General features: G+C 50.3%; 2 pseudogenes; both read right to left on the reverse strand.

Annotated features, from left to right (window-relative positions):
• Positions 1 to 4,255: 4,255 nt before the first annotated feature.
• Positions 4,256 to 7,701, reverse strand: LOC136551501 (probable LRR receptor-like serine/threonine-protein kinase At4g37250; annotated as a pseudogene).
• Positions 7,702 to 10,425: 2,724 nt separating this feature from the next.
• Positions 10,426 to 12,481, reverse strand: part of LOC136548508 (achilleol B synthase-like) — a 46,927-nt pseudogene continuing 44,871 nt past the window's right edge.

A 12,481-nucleotide genomic window follows, 5' to 3' on the forward strand; every position in this document is an offset into this window, starting at 1 on the left:
GATGAACTTAATTCACAAAGCAAGCTTTCAAATCTAGCTACACTAAAGAGCTTGATCTAGCTAGTTTGCGGGAATATAAATGAGTAAGTGAGGTGATAATACCACTGCGTAGAGGAGTGAACCAATCATGAGATGAATACTTTATCAATCACCGGGAGAATACTAAAGGGTAAGAGACAACCAATTTTCTCCCAAGGTTTACGTGCTTGCCAACACGCTATGTCCCCGTTGTGTCGACCAACACTTGGTGGTTCAACAGCTAAGAGGTGTTGCATGAACTTCATCCACACAATTGGACACCGCAAGAACCTATCCACAAGTGAGGTAACTCAATGACACAAGTAATCCACTAGAGTTACCTTTTGGCGCTCCACCAGGGAAGGTACAAATCCCCTCACAAATCATCGAAGATGGCCACAAACAATCACCAACTCGTGTCAATTCTCCTCCGCTGCTCCAAGCCATCTAGGTGGTGGCAACCACCAAGAGCAACAAGTGAATCCTGCAGCAAAAACATGAACACCAAGTGCCTCTAGATGCAATCACTTAAGCAATGCACTTGGATTCTCTCTCAATCTCACAAAGATGATGAATCAATGATGGAGATGAGTGGGAGGGCTTTGGCTAAGCTCATAAGGTTGCTATATCAGTGCAAATGGCCAAGACCGTGAGCTTGAGCTAGCTGTGGGGATTAAATAGAAGCCCCCATGAAATGCAGACATTGTACCCCTTCACTAGGCACAACACGAGGGTGACCGGACGCTCTGGTAAAAATGATTGGACGCTAGACCTTAGCATCTAGTCACGCGATGCATGCCACGTGTTCCCTCTCTTCAAATGTTGATCGCCCGATCTCAACAGTCAAGTGATGACCGGACACTAGTAGCTTAAAGTGACCAGACGCTTAACCCTAGTGTCCGGTCGTTTCCAGTAAGCATCCTAGAGATGACTTTTCATGATCGGACGCGTCCAGTCATGCTCAATCAGGACACACCCTAGCGTCCGGTCACACGGCAACTCCCCTATGCGCTGCCATGTTAGCAGGACCGAACACAACCTTCCAGCGTCCGGTCACTAAGTGACCTAGCGTTCCGGTCAGAGACCGATGCTAGCGTCTTCATGCTTCACCTGACTGGACATGCTGGTCCAATCGAGACCAGCGTCTGGTCACTTATAGTGACCTCTGTCTTTTCTGTCTAGGGCACCGGTGGCACCATCGAACTATCCGCACTCTATGGGTAGACACTCCGCCAGTGAAGTTTCTAACCCTTGCTCCAATGTGCCAACCACCAAGTGTGTCACCTTGTGCATATGTGTTAGCATATTTTCACAAATATTTTCAAGGGTGTTAGCACTCCACTAGATCCTAAATGTATATGCAATGAGTTAGAGCATCTAGTGGCACTTTGATAACCGCATTTCAATACGAGTTTCACCCCTCTTAATAGTACGGCTATCGATCCTAAATGTGATCACACTCGCTAAGTGTCTCGATCACTTAAAACAAAATGGCTCCTACTATTTATACCTTTGCCTTGAGCCTTTTGTTTTTCTCTTTTTTCTTTTCCAAGTTCAAGTATTTGATCATCACCATGCCATCACCATCATCATGATCTTCATCATTGCATCATTACTTGGAGTAGTGCTACCTATCTCATAATCACTTTGATATACTAGGTTAGCACTTAGGGTTTCATCAATTAACCAAAACCAAACTAGAGCTTTCACCCGCCTCTCCCTTGACCTTGTCGTCGGGTCACTTGTAGGAGTAGTCCCTCCCTCGTGGACATTTTCAACGCGTCCCTCGAGGGTGTCTACCATGAAGCATTCTTCGCAAGGGGTGATGGCTTTCCCTGCTGGAGTCAGAGTTGGAGGTTGTCTCTAAATCTCTCGCGAAAAGGATTTGGAAAGATTCTGCGATGTAGTTTCGTCATACCCACGAATTCGCCATCCATGGGGGACGGGTGCATGCACTGTGCCGTGAGGTGACCAATGGTCCCCCCTGTGGTATTGCGCAGGCCGAACGAGAACGTTGTTGGGGCGCTCCGGGTGAGGTATTCTGGGGAGAGCGATTCCCCTCCAGCAAGTTGCATCGTGATGTTGGTGAACGAGAAGGTGAGGCAGCACAGGTCCTCTCGAGACGGTCGGGGTCCTAGGAATGCATCGAGCAAGTGCTCTAGCCTCCCATAGTCGAAGCCGAGGAGCTGGTCGCTCCTGGGGGTTCGGGCCTCTAAGGCGTGCAGCCGTAGCTCCTCAAGGGCCACGATGGTTGCATCGAGGTCGGTGGAGCGAAGAAGTTGGACGGGGCGGGAGCCCATGCCAGCACTCCCTCTGCGGTGATGAAGAAATCCATGCTAACACCGCGGCTAGCCATCCATGGCCGGTAGTTGTCGACGAGATAAGCAAAAGGCCCCTACCTAGCGTGCCAACTGTCGGTGTTTCGGATCACCAGCTAGTAAATTTTGTGATTTGCGTGTCTGACCCGGATGGCTGTGCTCGGAGGACATAAGGATTTATACTGGTTCAAGAGGAATGTCACTACGTCCAGTCTGTTGCTGCTCGTGTTACCGGCACTGTTTGCAGTAGGGGTTACAAACGGGCGAGAGAGGGAGTCGGTCCCAAGTATCTGGTGAAATGATCGTATGCTAGCTGTTGAGGCATGTGGGCGTTATGTCTTAGAGATGTCGTGCCCTGGAAGCCCCCCCCCCCTCTGGGGGCGTCCATCTTTCTCTTTTATAGACGAAGGGGAAGACACGGGTTACACGAGAGAGAGAGAGAGAGAGAGAGAGAGAGAGAGAGAGCGAGGAGGAAGAAGGCCCCTACGGTCGTGGCGCCCATCATCTCCTTTACGCAGGTCCCGTCAGTCCTGTAGATGATGATGGGGATGGTTTCACGTCGTGACCTTGTTCATCACTGGCGCTTGTACGTGGGCGTCGTTAGCTGGTCATGGCGCTCCTATTCCATCCCGGCGAGCGGCGTGGTGGGCAGATATCTCCGCCGGAGGCCGTACGGGTATTAGGTAGTACAGCATTGGCACGCCCGACATTGTTGGCGATGTGAGTCTTCAGGTATGGCCCGTTATGGCCGTGAGTCACGTCAAGACGCGCCTACTCCCTTTCTGGCGTCAGAAGTTTGACTCTGGACTCGTACCCTTAGACCCGTAGTGGTTGGGGCGGTGTGAAATCCTGTTGGGCGAAGGCGGAGCCCGCGCTCTCGGGATCGGCGCGAGGCGGATCCCACGCCCTCGGGGTCGAATGTGACGAGGCTCTCGTCCGAGAGGTCGGGGGAGACGGAGCCCGCGCCCTCGTGGTCGGGTGACCCAGATCCCACGCCCTCGAGGTCGGACGAGACGGAGCCCGTACCTTCGGGGGCCAAGCGAGACCAAGACTCTTGACCTATCCGAGAAAGTTAGCGATCGCGGCCATCAGCTTTTTCTTTTGGGTATCCCTAGTCCTAATACCAGTACTGTTGCTACGAGAAAAAATACTATTTCTTCATTAAAAAAGTCCGGCGAAAAGGACCGACACCGTCCAAGGACTAAAAAAAAAGTAATGGCGAAAAGGGCCGGCACCTTCCAAGCGCAAGTCCTAGGCGGCAACCATACCTACTATACTACTAGTACCCCGGCTGCTTCTCCTGCAGCCACCGGAACAGGCATGCACAGCCTAAACACTTGATGATGGCTGCATTTTGTGAGTGCAGGCAGTGTCAGGCATGCATGTTAGTTTTAGCAACGGGTCTGGTCATCGTCGACCACTAAAGTACTACTAAAGCTGTAGTATGGTTTTCTTTTCTATCCCAAATTGCTTGTAAAAACAAATGTTACTGCACGTACTACGTACGCACGCCCTGACACGCAAGAAGTGTATGATATGAAATGATGGCATCTCCCGTACCAAGGAGTGGTGGTGTGGTGGGCAGCAGCCAGCAGATGTATGTTTTGTTGCCTTGCGGTTGCGGGTGGGGTTAGCGCCAAAACCCATCCATGCCATGTGAGGCGCAGACACCTTTTTGGAGTCTTCCCCGTTCCCGCGCTCGAAGAGGAATCCATCACGGGCGCTCTAACCTTGTTTAGAGCAAGACTGATGACAGCTAACATTTGTCGCAGGGAGCCGTATTTATTTGTAGTACTATACATTATTATAGTGCACGATTGATCGATGAAGAAGCGATTGCTGTATGAATTGGAACTGCCATCAAAACCAAGTGAGATGCAATGCAACCATGCAAACCAATTCCTTTCAGGAGCTCGGACTCGACTTACAAAACCGTGAATGATGGTATGGTACAGAGAAGATAACATAAGCTACAAGCACGCATCCATGACAAATAAAATTTTGACTGCACGAATCACAATCGCAACCAACGCAAAGGCGTGTTCTTTTTTTTTTCACTAACGATGGTGTGCTGCCGTGGATGCTGAGGACGACGACGAGGAGGAAGCCGCAGCCGCAGCAGGTATCCTCTCCATGGCCTGCAGCGCGTCTCGGATGGACGGCCTCTTGCTCGGCGCCATGGCGCAGCACGCGGCGCCCAGCCGGAGGCAGCTCGCCACCGCCTCCTCCTGCCCTTCCATCTCGCCGCGCAGCGCGGGATCTACCACCCGGAGCGCCTGCGCCTGCGCCTTCTCCTCCGCCGCGCACTGGCACAGCTCCATGCTCGTCAGCGCGCGCCCGGCCACCAGCTCCAGCAGCAGCACGCCGAACGAGTACACGTCCCACTTGCCGCTCGGCCTGGTGGGGCTTCTCACGGCCTCCGGCGCCCGGTAGTGCGCCGCCGTCGTGTCGGCCGGAGCGCCCGCGGCGACCGGGCTCGCTGACGGCGCGGTCGTGCCTAAGTGGCTGGGCGGTGGCGACAGGTCCGGGAGGCTCTTGGCCGAACGCTTGCTCCCGAACCGCCCCGCCAACGTCGCCCCCGACGGCTTCATGAGCCCGCCGCCGTCCGCGCCGCGCACCAGCCGGTCCACGCCGAGGTCGGCCAGCAGCGGCTCCATGTCCGCGTTCAGCAGGATGTTGCTTGGCTTCACGTTGCCGTGCACCCACTTCTTGTCGTGGAGGTACGCGAGGCCTCTCGCCACGCCGCGCGCGATGCGGAGACGAGCGCTCCAACCGAGGTTGATCGGCGACGACCCCGGTTTCCCTGCGGATGATGATGAGATAACAATGTGCGTTAGTACTATTAGCAACATTAATTATGTAAAGCGACGAAAATACCCATTTGATCACAAGAAAGAAACAAATGGGATGATGATGATGGATTGATTAAAACGACTCTGTCGAGTACACAACCATATGTTTTATATAATTCTTAAGATATGAATTTTTTTTTGGTACCATAAGATTAAGATCCAACAACTTCTGTCCTTCTTCTATCTCGAGTCTTCTTCTACCTTCAGACAATTACTATATCACAGAAAACATTTTTTTATATAGAAGAACAAATTACAGAGCGGTTGATTCTATTGCCATGCCTAGTTCGGCATGGTCGTCGCGTCGTGGGCCCCCTGGCCGGGCGCGATTCTCCATGCGCGAACAGGCAGTCGAGGCACATAAGTTGCTCAGGACAGTCAAGGTGTAGAAAGCGCACGGCTGGTGCTGCGCTGCTGCGTGCTGCTCGTCGTGTGTTTTTTTTTTTGCTAAAAAATATATGTGTTTTTTTTTTTGCTAAAAAAATATGTGTTGAAAAGATAACGTACTTTTGATGGAGAGGTTGGCGAGACTGCCGTTGACGGCGAAGCCGTGGATGATGAGCATCTCGTCAGGGACCCCAGTAGAAGCCGCGCAGCCGGAGGATGTTTTCGTGCCGCAGCTTCGCCACGGCGCGCATCTGCGCGTCCAGCTCGCTGAACCGCCGAAACGCCCGCGCAGTCGCTGCCGATCCGGCGCACCGCCAGCGCCGCACCGTCGGCCAGAACGGCCTTGTACACGATGCTGCTGCCGGCCGCGCCAAGGATGTACGCCGACGCCTTCAGCAGCGTCTCCAGCTCCAGCTCCGCGCCGCCGTCCACCGTCACCAGCACCGCGCCGTCGCCGCCCTTCTTCTTATTGCTCGCCGCCGCTTCAACTCCCGCCTTGCTGTTCGTGCCTGTGATGCCCTCCTTGGCGGCGAAGGAGGCCAACGTGTCCGTGACTTCCTCCGTGTCGTCGCTCTCGTCGCCGGCCTTCTTGCGCAGGCAGCAGGAAAGGCTCCGGCTGACGGCGTCCGGAGACTCATCCGGCTCCGGCTTCTTGAACACGACGCCGCCCATCCTCTGCTTCGCCACCTCCTGACGCTGCCTCCTCTTCCTCACCTGGTACACGTACAGGACCACCACGAATAGAACGGCGATGCCAGCCACTGTCACCGGCGGCGATGGCGACGATGGTAGCAAGACGCATCCTGCCGCGCTGCTCTCCGGACGCCGAAGCTCCAGCGGCACTGCTGGTAGCATCGCCAGGAAGCGCCTCCGTCGGGTCCCTGGGGATCGCCGCAATGGCCGGCGGCGACTTCGCGGTACTGTTCGGGGGTTCCACGGCAGAGGAGGGCGTGAAACCGCAGAGGCTGTCCAGCGGCCTTCCGCAGAGCTCGGCGTTTCCCTCGAACGCCGTGGGCCTCTGCGCCGAGAACGGCGGCACCGCCGGGATGGCGCCGGTGAGGTTGTTGTAGGACAGGTCGATGGTGACATTGGCCGGCAGATGCGACGCCACCTCCGGCGGTATGGCACCGGCGATGCGGTTGGACGAGAGGTTGACGTACCGAAGCGCGGCCCCTCCAAAGTCCGACGGGAGAGTGCCGTTCAGCAGGTTGGCGCTGACGTCAAGCACCTGCAGCGCCGGGAAACCCCCACCGGGGAGCGCGCCGGAGAAGAAGTTGCTGGCGAGCGAGACGGCGGTAAGGTTGGGGAGCAGGGTAAGGTTCTGCGGAATGATGCCGGAGAGCGCGTTGCCAGCTAGGTTGAGCGCATGGAGGCTGCGCAACTGGCCGACCTGCTCCGGCAGGTCGCCGGTAATGCCATTGCCAGCGAGCGAGAGCACGCGTAGCTCCGGTGCCCGGAGCAGGTCGGGCGGAATGGTTCCGTTGAGCGCGTTGCCGGAGAGGTCAATGTGGTGGAGGTGCTCGATGAGGCCGAGCTCCCTGGCAACGGGGCCGACGAGCTGCGCGTTGGGCAGGACGACGCTGACGACTCGCGAGTCCGGCGAGCAGACGACGCCGTTCCATGCGCAGGGCGTGGCGTCAGCGTACCCCCAGCCGGAGAGTGAGCCGAGGGGGTCGGAGGCGAGCGATTGCTTGAAGGACAGCAGCAGTATGCCGTCTTGGTTAAGCGCCGAGGCGAGGCATAGTAGCTGTAGTAGCACTAGCAGTTGCCGCAGCGGCATCGAGGTGGTAGCAGTAGTAGGGAACCGGAGAAGGCGAGGGGCGCCATTGGTGCCGGCCATGGCGGTGGGGGTGAGGTGAAGCGGTGATGCCGTGGCATGCAGCATGCATGAAGGGAGGTTAAGAAGAGGAGTGGTCAGCAATGGCAATGGTGGTGCGGGTATTGCTTTGGCTCGCTTGGATTTGTTGAGAAGGTGGTTCACCAAAACAATGGCAAAGGGAGGAAGGAGAGAACTTTGGAGGGGGATGAGAACGAGTGGAGTGGAGACTAGCAATGGAGCAGAGGAGAGTGAGGAAAATACGACACTGATGGTAATGGAGACTGGATCACCGCCGGAGACCTGTCTTTGAGGTATCGTAGTATCAAAAGGGGCTAAAGGGAATGGGGTGACAGGGATATGTCATGGGGGCGGAGACGGAGTAGAGAGGGATCTTACATGGATACGGGATACGTTTCCCTCCTCCCCATGGTGCGTGTGCAATGGCCAAGAAGAAAAGAAAATGTTGATGCATGACGCTTGAGTAGTTTTGTTTTGTTTGTCAGCTTTTTCGACCCCTCTTTCATGATTTGGACGCATTAGTAGAAAGGTGACTCCTGCTCCAGCTTTGCTCCTCCCGCATTCTCCTAAGTGCCTTTACCACCTTTCCAGGAGATTGAAAGGAGTGGGAAAAATAAACCGGGCTAATTGTTCAATTTTACATGTCATTAAAAGGAGTGGGAAAACAAACCGGGCTATTGTTCAATTTACATGTCATATAGGACAAGGGCCTGTTGAGATTTGCTTCTCTAAATTTTAGAGCTAAAGCTTCAAACTAATGGTCTAGCTCTAAACTTTAATCCACCTTAAGGTCAAAAGTGATCTAAAGTGCTTTAGAGCTTTTAGAGCTCTAAAGTTTAGAGGAGAGAACCAAAAGAGGCTCTAAAGTGTAGCAAAAGCTACTCATAAGATTATGAACTACTTATAAACAAAAAAAAAAATTATCATTTCTTACTTCTCTGTCTTTTGTTGGTTGAAAGGGTGGAAGAGGAAGTTTTTTTTTTTATCTCTAGTGGGACTCTTCTTATAACTACTTGTTAACTGAACACTGTAAAAAAATAAGTTCAATGAATGGTCACATAGGTCCTATATACATAGACTAGTTACTGTACATTGTGGTTGCCCTAAGCCACGAAGGTTTTCGGTATGTCCATCAAACTTACTTAACTTTCTTTAACAGGGGACGAGAAACTATATTAAAACTCGAATATCCCTAAATTAATATTAACATTTATAAAATCAATAAGATATAATATTCTATCTAGTTTTTTTCTATCATCTTCATCTCTAATGTTTTTTCTCGATGTAGTCGTTGTTCTAGATCAACAAGAACTTTTTAAACGCCGAAGCTAGATTGCAGCCCATATGTCAAATCTTATTATTAAATTTAAAAACATTGAACATCTATTTAAGATCCAATGTTTTGAAATCAGTCTAAAACGCATCTGAAACAATAAAAAAAACTTTTTTCCAGCATGTACATGGTGAACGAATACTATCATGGTCCTGGGAACACCTCGGGCGTTTCCAATGATTTGGTTGCAATGTTAGCAATTGGAGCACTGGCCAAGGCGTGTTTTTGTTAGGCACATGGGTAGTTTTTGGTTTGATTACTCTTAGAGTGCATGCGACTTCAGATCGATAGTGCTTTCAAGAGGGTTATATCAAACTTGATGTAACTGCTTTGAAATTTAATAAAATATTTCCTTATTGAAAATAGCGATGTCCAGAGGAATATTTTGGGTCGTAATATGTCGGTGTTCCCTACTACATAAATAATTTTGCGAGACACCACCCAATCATTAATGGAGGCGGTCACAAATTGTCTCCTAGAACACCTGGGGATTTTTAGATGTGGTAACTTTATTTACGGAGGTGATGGCATATTGACCATCTCATAAAATGGATTTACGGAGGTGGTCAAAAGTAGTCCATCTCTCAAAATCCATTAACATAGGCCCGTCTCCCAAAATCCATTTCAGAGGCGGACCTCTTAATAAGCCCGTCTCGGTTAATCAAGGGAAGCCCATTCGGCCCACTCAGCCTACGACCAAACCCTAGCATATATAATAGTGTTCACCACCCACACCCCCGGCCGCAAGCCTCCACTCAATCAAAACCAGCCCCAAGTCTCTTCTCTCCCTATTTGCATCGAGCAAAATTCACGAGCAACGACGGCGTTCCCCTCCAACAGTGAAGGCGGCGCCCCGGCGGTGGCGGCCACTTGCACCCTGGCGGCACACCACTCGTGATGAGCCAGAGGGCTGCTCGTGCCATGGCGGCGGATCTCCCGGATCGAACGACGGCCGCGGATCTCCACCACCACCGCCTCCCCATCACCAACAGGCTATGGCAATGACCACGATCGGGTGGACGGTGTCGACAGGCTCAGTGGGCTTGATGGACTCGCTAGATGATTTTTTTTTTGTTTCTGAGTTTATTTTTGGAGGCGTGCATTTGTGCCGACTATATGTAAACCTCAGTTAAGGGTGGCAGACTTTTGTGCCGACTATGGAAATCACTATTAACATAGGCGATGGTTTGGAGGCTGATGTGTTGCCTGCCTAAAAAAATGAGTTTTGGCCGCTGGGAAAAACGCTTCGGTAGTAGTGGTTTCATATTTCAAGAGGGTTGCTTCATAATTTCTAAAATGTTAGAGTGGAGTTTAATACGGCTAGGGTGTGATCTATTTAATATATTTCCATATTGTATCCAAGTGTCATCTAAATCAATTCACATAAGTATATTGACAACATACAAATTCTTTAATGTCTCAACCTTGTAAAAATGGGCGCATTGGAAATAAACAAGACCAATATCAGAAAACAACATTAACTACAATCATGCATGCAAAAGCGTGTTTACCAAGTATTAAAATATACATGTTACTAATTTCTAGCTGGAATTGTAACCTTCTAAGTGGATCCAAAATTACAAACAACGATAAATACAAGTGCTTTTATTGATTCCACTCAATCTTTCTCTAGTAAAACTCAATTATGTGTATGACATTTTTGCTTTGCTTGAGTTCCTTTTAATTATTCTTGGCAAATAGTTTACGGCGATACTCCCCAAGAGCCCAAATTGGAAACAAAATGCGGTAGTTGGGGTAGTTGAAGTAAACATAAGAGTTGGTGTTGCCAACATTGTGACAGAACCACCCGGAATAGCGTACTTACGGAGGCGCTCGTCTACCACCAGACTCTAAGCACCCTGAAAGCAACTACAGCAAGCGGTGTCCGTCAGGCACACCCCGAGGGAGAACCCGAAAGATCCACATTTTTCCTAAGGACCCAATAATGAGAACGAGTTACAACATAAGTCCATCTCATACATTAGAGTTTCTTAAAAAGTACATTATTACAATACCAAATACAGAGTGCGGAAAGACAAACAGCAGAATATTAAAAGATAACATCTAACGATAAGATAACAAGGATTTCGTCTGAGCCCACTAGAAGAATCCTCCATACAAGGTACTCCTCAAGCATCACCTGCAACAGGGGTAAATAAACCCTGAGTACATAATGTACTCGCAAGACTTATCTGACCAGTAGGAATACTTTCCCGACTCCAAGGAATATGCAAGGCTTTATGGTTTGCTGGTTCTCTTTTAGCAAAAAACAATACTAATAGTGAGTCCTTATTGGTACATTATTATCATCAGCCGTATTAAGTTTTCATCTAGTCAATCTATATAAGCACATGTTCTACTTTCAAGCAAGAGTTGAGCAATCGATACTGTTCCTTCTCCTTTTTCCACTTACAGTTCTTACTACGGTGCTAAACCGTAGACAAGCCGTACCGGATAACCCGGTGATTCGCGAATCAATGTGCCCAGCTGGGTGCCCCGAAGACACATGCCCCGTTTGTACCCTAGGCACAAGCAGGACTAACCCACCACTCTCCTGTCCCGGGTGTCCAGGTCCCCGTCCAAACTTGGACTCCAAGCCCCCGCCTCTAAGTCCCGGACTTAGTGCGGCGCAAGGACCTCCACCACCTCCTCTTTCCATCAGTCGGTCCGAAAAGAGCCGGATCCACGACAAGAGAGCAGCAAGCCTTCCCTGCGCCCATACCCAAGTATGTGATCGGGACAATAATCTGTGACTTGCCTAGAGTCATATGCAACGACCGGTCCTTAATCGACACAGACAGGAAAAAAGTGTAACCGGGCTATGCCCTGTTGGCCGCAGGACACAACCCCTCATACCCACTAGTACCAAATCCACATCCCTACCCGGTCACCATTTTCCTTTCCATTATTTCATCATGATATCATAGTTTAATCACCTATTTGCGAGTAATGGTAGGTTACTCACGCTACCGACACTCTGAGCATAGCAGCTACTCGACCTGTACTAGTAGGACTCATGGTGGATATTTTTATGCCTGTAGTTTCCATAAAATGCCTGTAACATAAATGCATATCATATAAATATATTCAGTGATCATTTAAAAATAGGGGTTATGCACCGGGGCTTGCCTTGGGTAGGTGCCAGGTCAGCAAAGTCAGTACCAACAGGCTCCTGGGCTCCCTCCTGTGCGAAGAGCTCCTCCTCGTACTCCTTGATCACCTCGTCATACTCCGGCTCGCAGACGGGTATGAAGTCTACCTGTTTGTGATCTACATGAAATGATGATGCAATGCTTAATAATATGACAACAACAACTCTTCGCTTAAAAGTACATCTATTAAACTACTAAGTGAGATCTACCCACTAAAGTCTAAGCTACGTACCAGCACCACTAACAAGTATGAACGTGACATACATTCTTACGGCGACTACGAATATTCCTACTCCTAATGCCAATTTACGATACATACAATAAAGCAAGGATAATAACTACGCTATTAAGCAACTCGCTCTACGGCTAACAATTTTTATAGCAAGTATATAAAGGCCTAAGGAACCTACTGTAACGATTTCAAAGCTAAAGCTATTGTCGGTTTGCCACAACAATTCCTGCAATTATTGACCGATATAACGCTAAGCTTTCTACTTAAATCTTATGAGCCTACCACCCTAACAGCTAATGGTGAACTAACTGTACTAACAGGTAGATGACATTTTTGCGAACCTAACAAACTT

This window comes from Miscanthus floridulus, chromosome 4, assembly GCF_019320115.1.
Source record: "Miscanthus floridulus cultivar M001 chromosome 4, ASM1932011v1, whole genome shotgun sequence".
NCBI lineage: Eukaryota > Viridiplantae > Streptophyta > Magnoliopsida > Poales > Poaceae > Miscanthus > Miscanthus floridulus.